Here is an 11,200-nt window from a genome sequence, read left to right as displayed (position 1 = left end):
TTATGCTACATTATTACTTGATCATTCATTGAATATAAGACACTCTTGAAAGAAGAAGGTTATACATTTAAGGGGGGGGGGGGGGGGGGGGGGAACTCAGATGATGTTTATCTGAGGGGGGGGGGGGGGGGGGGCTAAATAAAGGGGAGCATAAATCTGAATTTCACTTCAGATGTAGTTAGTTTATTTTTTATTTCATTATTTATTAGTTTCGTTTTGACATCATCAAATCGGGGGATATTGTTGGGTCTCATATTTGTATAGATTAGATGATGCAAAACACATATATTATACTTATAGTTTATCTGCTCAATCTAGACAGTCAGTCTTGTCTAAGTAAGTGTAAATAATATAACTTAGATAAGCTCATTTGTCAGATTTTGTTTAGTTAGTTAAAAAGTTATGTAGATGGAAGTTCATATGTGGAAGACTAAAGATTATCTCCTGATGAGCAAAAGACCCTGAAGACTCTATCAACACCAAAGGCACTGAGAATATTATCAGCACGAAGAGCATTCACTGAAGACCTGATCAGTGTGTCTATATGTTGAAGTCCTTACACTGATGGCACACTGATCAAGTGATACACTGATGATATACGTTGATGGTTATACCCTGCTAAAGCTAAAGTTGCTCTGAGTTGAAGCTAAAGATGATCGGAAAATGTCTCTAAAGCTGATGTTGACTCCCTGACGTTGGTTCTGATATCCGAATCTGGAGCTGATCAGATTTACTTACTGAAGAAGTATTTTAAAGATCTGATCTGATCCATTCCTTAAATACCATATCTGTTATTATCTTAGAAGAATCAATCCAATCAAATCAGGTATTTGATATAACAAAAGATCTAGAGAAGTCTCGTGTAGTTTACATATTTAGATTAGAATACAATCCCTTAATTTTAAGGATTTCTTAGTATATATTCTTGTAATGGGGTCAAACCCTAATTACTGCTTTTTGCAATCGCTTTGTGCATGTCTTTGTGTCAACAGCTTTGTGCACCTCGTTCTCTTTGTGTGAACCTTTCTTATTAAAATATATATTTATGATAATCCTTTCGGGTGCGTTTGGTACAAAAAAATGGAATTGTTGCAGAGAATGGAAATGCGGAGAAAGAGAATTGACTTCGTTGTTTGGTATAACTAAGAATTCACTAGAGAAATGTGTCTGAAAATCATTTCTTTTCTTTGGTAGTATTAAAAAGTGAAATAGAAATGCATTTTTTTTTACCTTGTTTATTTATTTTCAAACAACATGGTTTTTATAAAAATACATTATGATGCACATCTTAGTTTGCCAAAATAAGTGTATTTTATGTTTATAATTTTTTATTAAAACATCACTTTTTACCAAATAATTTATTTTCCTGTTAATTAAAATTATTTTATATATATCTAATATTGGAAAACATATTTCTAATATAAATGAATAATTTACAAATAGATTCAAACTAAAGAAATATTATCACACCACATAATGAATACAATAAAAAAACAAGAATAATGAAATAACAATAGAGTTGTTCAATCATTAAAAATAGTATAAACACCACATAATGAATAATGAAGTTTACATAAAAAAAATGGAATAAATTAATTATTGGCACGCCTTGAATTCCAATCAGTAAACATAGTATTAGCAAGAAGATCTCGACGATCAGTCCCTCCTTGCGAGGTCTCCACAGTAGAAAGAATGTTGTCATGTTTGTCTCCAAATTGGGTGTGATTTGTAGGGATTTTTTGATCAAGGGGGTCTTCCGGAATGGTCGTACGTATGAAGTTAGGCATCAAACAACATGTAATGATTATGCGTGGCATAGATTCTATTGGATGGTATGCATTATCACGTAAAATAGCCCATCTAGATTTAATCAGTCCAAAACATTATTCTATTACGTTCCTTGCTGATGAATGTCTCATGTTATACAACTCTTTAGCATTTGTAGGAGGTCGAGACCAATCGTTAAGATGGTAACGTTGCCACGATAAGGTGTTAAAAACCTTCACAATTTGTATAACCGGCATCACAAAGGTAGTATGTTCCTACAATAGATTCTACATATTTAGTTTGATTATATTGATAATATTATGTAGCTTTATGTTTTATGTATGTCATACCATGGGGTATTTTAAGACCATGTGGTCTACTAATAACATCTCGCAGTACTCGACTATCTGTTGCGGAACCCTCCCATCCTGCTAGTACATATGAACTAAAGATCTCTCGAACACACTCCAAGTGCATTAGTACAAAGCTCACATTTGCGTGTTCAATAAGGTTTTCTCTTTGTTGCGGGGACTTTAAGTTTGATATATGTTCGATCTAATGCCCCTAGGCAACCCTATACATAAAACAAATTATTTAATTAATATTGGAATTAAATAAATGTATAATAACTAAATTCTAACCTTAAACCACCTCCACCTCTCATCAGTTTCGTCATTAGGTATTGGCATAGGTTTCTTGTAGAACTCTTTATGTAATCAACATACCGCATCTAAGACTACCTTGAAATATCGACTTACAGTTTCGCCTAACCTTTTGAATCTTTCTACTATAATCCTATTTTTATTCGTTATGTGCAAGTACATGGAAGAATATATCAACTTGCTCATCAACTAACATGTTTTTGCTATTTTTCAACCCCCCTCTTTGTTCAAGAATGTCACATAGTCTCGTAAATGCATTTCTATTCATTCTTATGTTAACCACACTTTTTTTTATCACTTTTATAAATCATATCATGAATACTATCACGTCCATTATGGTAACTCATTAAATATTTTTCCCGTAATATTGTAGCTTTTTCTAAACGATTCATAGTAAAATCATACATCCACCAACGTATCATGACATACATTGCATAAAATGCTCTTACGGCGGATGTCCTAACAATTTTTCTATTTTGTACAATCCGTTGGTGCAAAGGTGTTCGTGTCATCTACGTATATACAAACAAGGAAGAGTTAGGACAAAAAAGCCAAAAAAAATGCTATAACTATTGAAAGAAAAATCATAACAGCGACTATTTAGAGCTGCATAACTTAGCCAAAAATAAACCAAATAAGCTATTTCTTGAGCCTAACATATAGATAATACAGAAGACTACAATCTGAAAAAAAAATCGCCTCATTCTGAGCCGGTATGAAGATTTTATGATGGTTCAAAGTTTGACAAAAAAAGCTAAAAAAAATGTTGAAACAGTTTACAAATATCATAACAGCCCATGTAGACAAGACACATAACTACAATCTGGAAAAAAAATCGCCACATTCCAAGTTGGTATAAAGATTTTATGATGGTTCAAAGTTGGACTAAAAAGCTAGAAATTGCTGAAACAGTTTACTAAAATCCTAATAGTCCCTGTTTATGGCTGCATAACTCAGCCAATACTATATCAAATAAGCTATTTCTTGAGCCTAAAATGTAGATAAGACAGAGCACTCCAATTTGGAAAAACAATTCGCCTTATTCCGAGCTTGTATGAAGATTTTATTATAGTTCAAAGTTGAACAAAAAAACTGAAAAATGTTGAAACAGTTTACAAAAATCCAAACAGTCTCTGTTTACGGTTGCATAACTCAACCATATCTTAATCAATTAAGCTATTTTTTAAGCCTAAAACATTGTCAATATAGAGAACTACAATATAGAAAAACAATATAGTCATTCTGATATCTTATGAAGATTTTATGGTTTTTCTAATAAGAGAAAAAAAGAAAAAAAGAAAAAACTGAAATTGTAAAAAACAAATGGCTTTTCTACACGAAACTCAATTACAAACCAGTTACAGCTAAAATCACATGTAGTACTCAAAATTGACCTTCAAATAACACAAATTGGATCACAATAACAGATTCTAATAAACAATTGGTTTTCAAGAAACTCAAATTGGAATCAAATAAGAAAAAAGACAGCAACAATTTCTGAGAACGAAATAAAACATACCTTCAATTGACCGACAATTGATCAACAGTAGAAGCATGAGTAGGGTTTGATCGATTACTATTTATCGTGAGGGAGGAAGTCGCAGAGCATCAGGAGGGTTTATGGTGAAGAATTACATGAAGGAGGAATGATCAAACTCTATGAAGTCAAAACAATCTTGATCGAAAATCATGTAACAAGCTTCGAACGTGAGACGGATTTTTTGGAGCCCAATTCTCCGATTTTTTTCTATTTCCCAGGAATTGTTTCTCTCCTTTTCTCTATAAAATAAAGAGAATTAAATAAGTGGAAATGGAATTGACTTATTTCCCATTTCCCCCTTTTTAAGTGCTTACCAAACAAGAGAAATGGAATAAATTCCATTTCTCTGCTCCTGTACCAAATATCACCTTATTCTTCTATTGTTCTTTCTTGTTTGTATCCGATATACGTATCTACAAAGTGTTTGGGACCTTCAACACTACAAGTTGAATTTCGCAACGAAATTCTTTCAATGGGGGGAGAATGTGACAACCGTAAAAAATTGGTCAACGATCATCAATAGCAAACATGACGAATATCGACGTAATGTTTAATCATTTTTAAATGAAAATACAATGTTATGTATTTAAATATATAAGAAAAATCAATCGAAATGTCCAAAAACTAAGAACATATGCATGTGAAATTTGTATTATTATGTAAAAAAAAAAAACTAACATATTCATAAAATACACGTCAACACGATCCCGGAAATATAAAAAATGAAAAAATCTAACTTCATATGAGGAAGTTATGATTTTTCTATGTTTTGCAATCAACCCTACGTAGAAAAATATGTCATAAAAGTTAGAGGAGAATTGGTTGAGTTTTAACCAAAACAACGAAAAAGATAATTGAAGTACTCCTTGATACGAAAACGGCAATATAAAAAACGTCGAAACTGGAGTTGCTATGAGAGAGTTCTAGTTTTTGCAAAATATTTTTTAGTACGCCCCTTATATAAATATAAATTTAAAATAGAGGGGGAATTAGCTAATAAAGTGTAAAGGAATGTTGTGGCCGGTATGAACGCGACTATATAAAGAACGTCGAAAACGGAGTTTGTATGCAAGTTATGAATATTTAAAGATTTGAGAAAAATACTCGCTTGAATCGATTAGATCTCGCCACGTGTCAGAAGACATCCGACCGAAGTCTGCGGAATATGCTAGGGCACAACGTTTCCTCTTCAAAAGCGCGATGCACCTTCCGGTTTTAAGCCCTATAAATTTTAGTTCAAGGTTTAGTTTGAAGGCACACAAAAAAAATCCGTTTCAGTTAAAGCACGCTACGAGGTGAGTCTCACGGCCCATTTTCAAAAACTTTATTGTTTTTTGGGGGCGAATACATGCTTAATTAATTATTTATTTTATATCAATTTCTATTGTGATATTATACATGTTAATGCATTATTTTTACAAAAACTTAGTTTTACGATGTCGTGACTATGTCCAAATATAAAACATTTATACTTTGTCATTATGATGCACGTATAATATGAAATATTGTTATACACTGTCGCTACTCTCTTTGTACAAATATAAAACATTTATACTCTGTCGTTACTCTACTCGTATAATATGAAATATTTATTATACCATGTCGTTACTTTGTCTGTGTGATATAAGATATTTATTATACCATATCGTTCCTTTGTCCGTTTCTTTTTTCAAAGATAATTAAACGCTATAATTATATATTAATATAATTACACTACACAACCTTCCTCTAATAACTTAAACTTATATTTTAAGGCTACAACTATTAAGGCTATTCATGCAATGGTTAAATAAGACAAATTCTTCGTTTACATAATCATCGTCTAAGTTTAATGCTTAGCCAAGACTCATGTCAATAATCGTTAATTTGTAATGAGCAATAGAGTTACATATACATCTTTACGGGTTGACACCGCCACATATGATTGTTAACTATAACCTTGACGGAAGAGTCATACCGATTGATAAATGTTCTAAACACTATGACGTCCGAGGGAGCGTCACAAGGGGAAATTAAACTCGTCAACAACTCGATTATGGGAACTCATTTGTAGCCTTGACATTCACACATTTAGCAAACAAATATGTAAGTTGAAACAGGCTTATATGTAGTACAACACTACTCTTAGATAAAAGTACACTCTCAGTAAACATGCTCTTGGATAAAAGTACACTCTCAGTAAACACACTTTTGGGGAGGGGGTTTTTATAGAGAGAGGTATAAAAGTACATTTTCAGTAAACACACTATTGGTATAAAAGTACTCTCTCAACAAACATACTTTTGGTATAAGAATACACTCTCGTCAAACATATTTTTGATATAAAAGTACACTCTCAAGGTCAACTTCAATCACGAAACAACAAAAAACACTAAAATTGTGACTTTTCAACACAAAAATATAGTTTCCATTCCAACCACACATTAAAACTTTACACTAAAAAAACTTATTTTAATAATATTATATTAAAAAGCAATTTCATCATTATTATATAATTGAATTTAACTTGTTTTTATTATAGTATCTAAATTATCAATAATAATAATAATAATAATAATAATAATAACTAATTAACTAAATGAAAAAAACATTATATGAAAGATAAATTTAAATTTAAATCGCCAATATTACATTACTAAAAAAACATTACATTTAATTCAACTTCCAACATAACCCAAATTTAAACTATTTTTCCGAGTTAGTATACTCATTCCATAAATGTTCAATCAGCGCATTTCGAAGTTCATAGTGAGCGTCTTTATCTTTGATATTTTTATGTCGAGCAAGAAATTCTTGAAAGCGAATATCGTCATCAACCACCATCTCAACTTCTACATTTGGCATTTCACCTCGCTCTTCTATGTTGCATTAACATCACGTTCGTCTTCAATGATCATGTTGTGCATAATGATACATGAAGTCATTATATCATGTAATATTTCTTTACTCCATAAACGTGCAGGTCCTGCAACAATTGCAAAACGTGATTGCAATACTCCAAATGCACGTTCTACATCTTTTCTGCATGCTTCTTGCTTCATTGCAAATAATTTTTTCTTTGGGCCACGTCGATCATGTATAGTTTGAACAAGAGTAGCCCATTTTGGATATATTCCATCAGCTAAATAATAACCCATATTATACTCTTTCCCATTTATGGTATAATTAGCAGGAGGAGCAATACCTTCAGCAAGATTAGAAAAAAGATGTGATGACTCCAACACATTAATATCATTATTTGATCTTGGTAGACCAAAATATGCATGCCATATCCAAAGATCATAGTCGGCTACTGCTTCGAGAATAATAGTCGAGCATCGACTACGGCCTGAATATTGTCCCGTCGAAGCCGTTGGACAATTCTTCCACTTCCAATGCATACAATCTAAACTGCCCAACATTCCTGGGAAACGTCGTTGTTTACCAACTTGGAGTAACCTTGCAACATCATTTTCATTGGGTGCTTGTAAGTATTGGCCAGCGAAAACCTCCACGACAGCACGACGTACAAAATCGCTTCAAGCTTTCTAACACCGTTGAATGTTGATTCACCAATCTTGATATACTCATCAATCAAATCTGCTGGAACACCGAATGCTAACATTCAAAATACGGCAGTTAGTTTTTGTAAACTAGATAATCCGAGTTTACCAACTCCATCCCTACGTTGAAGGAAATAGTTATCATGGATTGCTACAGCATCAACGATACGAAGAAATAAATTACGACCCATTCGATATCGTCGTCGAAAATGCACTTCCAGAAATAATGGATTTTCTGAGAAATAATCTTTATATAGATTGCGATGGTCATTCTCCCGATCACGATTGATAACAATATGACCTGGAATTGATCCTCGATGAGAACCTTGATCATCTTGTATTTGACGAATGAGATAATTGTTGTTGGAAATAACTTGTAATGTTGCCTGCCTACGTAATTCATCGAAAGACTCATCATCTGAAGATGAATTATCACCCATGTTTTATGGTTTGAATAAAAATGTGTTTTTTAAAACGAGCTTTAACTCATGTTTTATAGTGGAAAGTACTTGATTTCATCTATCACACTCAATATTTTTGTAATATTTATTTAATGTTTTTATAATATTTCTATAATATTCTTACAACCTTTAAAGAATCTTATAAGATGTTCCAGGATATTATTCCATTGTCTTGTCCAATATCTCATATTTAAGCTTTTGGTAAGACTTTGTAATATTTTAATAACATTTTCATAGAATTCTTACAACTTTTTTTTAATATTTTGCCAAGAATATTATGTCATTGCATTGTCTCATCATATTACATTGTAATTTTTTATAAGATTTTAAAATATTTTGTAATACTTTATTTTTTCCATATAAATAGAACACTAAAGAACAACATTTAAAGAACAAACAAGCTTAAATATCCATTTTTTCATACAAAAATGTCCTCAAGCAACATTTATGTCATGTATATCTCGACGTATCTCAACATCCAATTATTGGGATAAACCAATCCGAGGATAAATTTTGGTCTTGAAGCACAATATCATGCAATTCAGTCGTTTAAAAATCAACCAAGACCACGGAGATCATTAGAATCCCGCATGGGGACCATCTTGAAAGCGGTATCCAAGTTTAGAGGTTGTGTAAGCCAAATTGAGAACAAGAATCCAAGTGGTGCTTCAGAACATGATATTGAGTATTCTCAAATATTATTTATTTATTTATCTATTTATCCAAATTTTGTAAAACATGTAATGTATTTTGTAGATTGATCAAGCAAAAATTTTATTAGCACAAGATCCAAACTACAAGAGAGGTTTTATATTTGGGCATGTGTGGAACATCCTTAAAGATGTTGAGAAATTTACGGATGCCAATCCAATGCCTGGATCTCAACAAAAAGGTAGTAATATTTCTCACTCTCAAACATCGTCGACTACATCCGTTGAACCCTCGTTTGATATCAATGAGGAGGTAGGCATTAAGTTTACTGAAAGACCTATTGGTGTGAAAAAAAAAAAAAAAAAATCTACAAAATGAAAAAAGAAATATGCTCAGTATATTAGACGCCAATAAAAAAAATGTTTGATGCTGTAAAAATTGGCAATGAATTTGGTTTAAAAAAACTTGAAGCTCAAAATGAAAAAAAAAAAAAAAATGGGTTGCAAATGAAACAAATCGTTTGGCTAACATTACAGAAGAAAACAAAATTGTGTTTACCGATTTAAGCACTATCTCTGATTCCGAGTTTCTTGAGTATATTCAAAATGAAAAGAAACCAATAATAAGAAAAAAAAATAGAAGAATCTCAGGGACAGGGACGGGGACGGGGACAGGGACAGGGGTCTCATTATCAAAGATCTCAATATCGAGCCTCACAATATCAACCACTTCAACATCCAGGATCTCAACATCAACTATGTGAGTACCAAGGATCCCAAGAACAAGAAGAAGAAGTTCAAGAACAAGAACAAGAACAAGAACAAGAATGACCCCAAAATTATAGTTAATACTTTCAGTATCTTGGCGGAGCGAAAAAGGATTTTAATAATTTCTAGATTTGTATCTTAGTTTATGTTTTTTTTTTGTTAATTATCTATGTTATATTTATGAAGTTTAGATTTTTAATATGCGTTTAAATTTATTACGACAAGATTGAATTATCTTTAGACTTCTTAATTAAACAATACCTTAATACTTATAAAATATAATACAATACTTAAATTATAAAAATCAGTCGTTTGTATAAATTATTTTGATAGTTTAAGATGGTTCATTTTTATAATACAATATATGTGATAATATATATATATATATATATATATATATATATATATATATATATATATATATATATATATATATATATATATATATATATATATATATATATATATATATATATATATATATGATAATCTGAAACAAGTCCATTGAATATAATATTAATATATATTGAAAAAGCATTTTGGGGTTATATGGAAAAGGCCTCTGTATTTACATTTACAGGCCAAAATTTGAATATACAATAATACCGGCCCTTTTAGCGATCAATTGGAGCAATAATAGCCGGCATTCCACTATTTTAGTGGGCCGTTGGAATAGCTCTCATTCAACATACTTTTGTATAAAAGTGCATTTTTAGTAACTTTACATTTTGTATAAAAGTGCATATTTACTTTCAGTATAAAAATACATTCTCATTAAATCTACTTTTAGTATAAAAGTATATTTTCAGTAAACATATTTTTGGTATAAAAATACACATTCGGTAAACATACTTTTATTATAAAAGTCTCATTTCCATAAACATACTTTTGGCATAAAAATTCATTTTTAGTAGACATACTTTTGGTATAAAAGTATTTTAGATACAAATGCTACAAACCTGTTAACTCACCAAAATCATGTTCAAGTTTTTAAAATCACACGCATTTCAAGGAAATCAAGAGATGGAAGCTCACACGACCGGAAGACAAGCCATGAAATCGCAATCACTTATAAACTAGTGATGTAGTTCTATTAAGTAGCCTACTATTTAAGGCATGAGATTATTGCAACCATCGATATTATTGTAATATCTTTTCAATAGTAATTCCTTCACTATTTATGTTATATTTTTTTGTATTGTTCAATGTATGTTCAATAATTGTGATCCATGACAACGTCGCACAGTCAGATGTTTCTACCGCCAGCTAGGGGTGTGACCGTATTCGGGTTTCCATCAAATACTCGTCACCCCCGAATATCAAGACAAAGCAACTTTACATGCCCATTTGGCATGTTTGCCTACAAGTAGATGTCATTCAGATTATGTTATGCACCCGCCAAATTTCAAAGGTGCATGGTGAGTATTTTCTCCGATCCATTGATTCTGAAAGTCATGTGCGAAGAGTAAAATGGAACTTAAAAGTTTGGATTAACGACAGATAAGCAATTGAGAGTGACAATATAGCAATGACTTAGCAGTGGATTGGCATTGATAACGGCAGATTAGCAACAAATTAGTGATAGATTATGATGGATTCGCAACGTATTAACGACTTATCAATGAAAAAATAAAACTCTAGGTCCCTTTATGACATGTGCCCTATGCGGTCGCACACTCATACTTTCTTAGGTTGGTACATGTCATACCATACTCACTACACTTTTCTACTGTCACGTCATTTTTTGCCACACCCCACAAAACTGGTGTGTGTCATACCACACTTTACCACAACCACCACATTACACATT

General features: G+C 31.7%; 2 pseudogenes; one reads left to right on the top strand and one right to left on the bottom strand.

Moving 5' to 3' along the window:
* Positions 1–6,626: 6,626 nt before the first annotated feature.
* On the bottom strand, positions 6,627–7,951 carry LOC111904229 (uncharacterized; annotated as a pseudogene).
* A 485-nt stretch (positions 7,952–8,436) lies between these two features.
* Positions 8,437–9,581, top strand: LOC111904219 (uncharacterized; annotated as a pseudogene).
* The last annotated feature ends 1,619 nt before the right edge of the window (positions 9,582–11,200 follow it).

This window comes from Lactuca sativa, chromosome 6, assembly GCF_002870075.4.
Source record: "Lactuca sativa cultivar Salinas chromosome 6, Lsat_Salinas_v11, whole genome shotgun sequence".
In the NCBI taxonomy this organism is placed as follows: domain Eukaryota; kingdom Viridiplantae; phylum Streptophyta; class Magnoliopsida; order Asterales; family Asteraceae; genus Lactuca; species Lactuca sativa.
The sequence above is the reverse complement of the archived record's forward strand: the minus strand, read 5'-3'. Positions and strand labels throughout refer to the sequence as shown.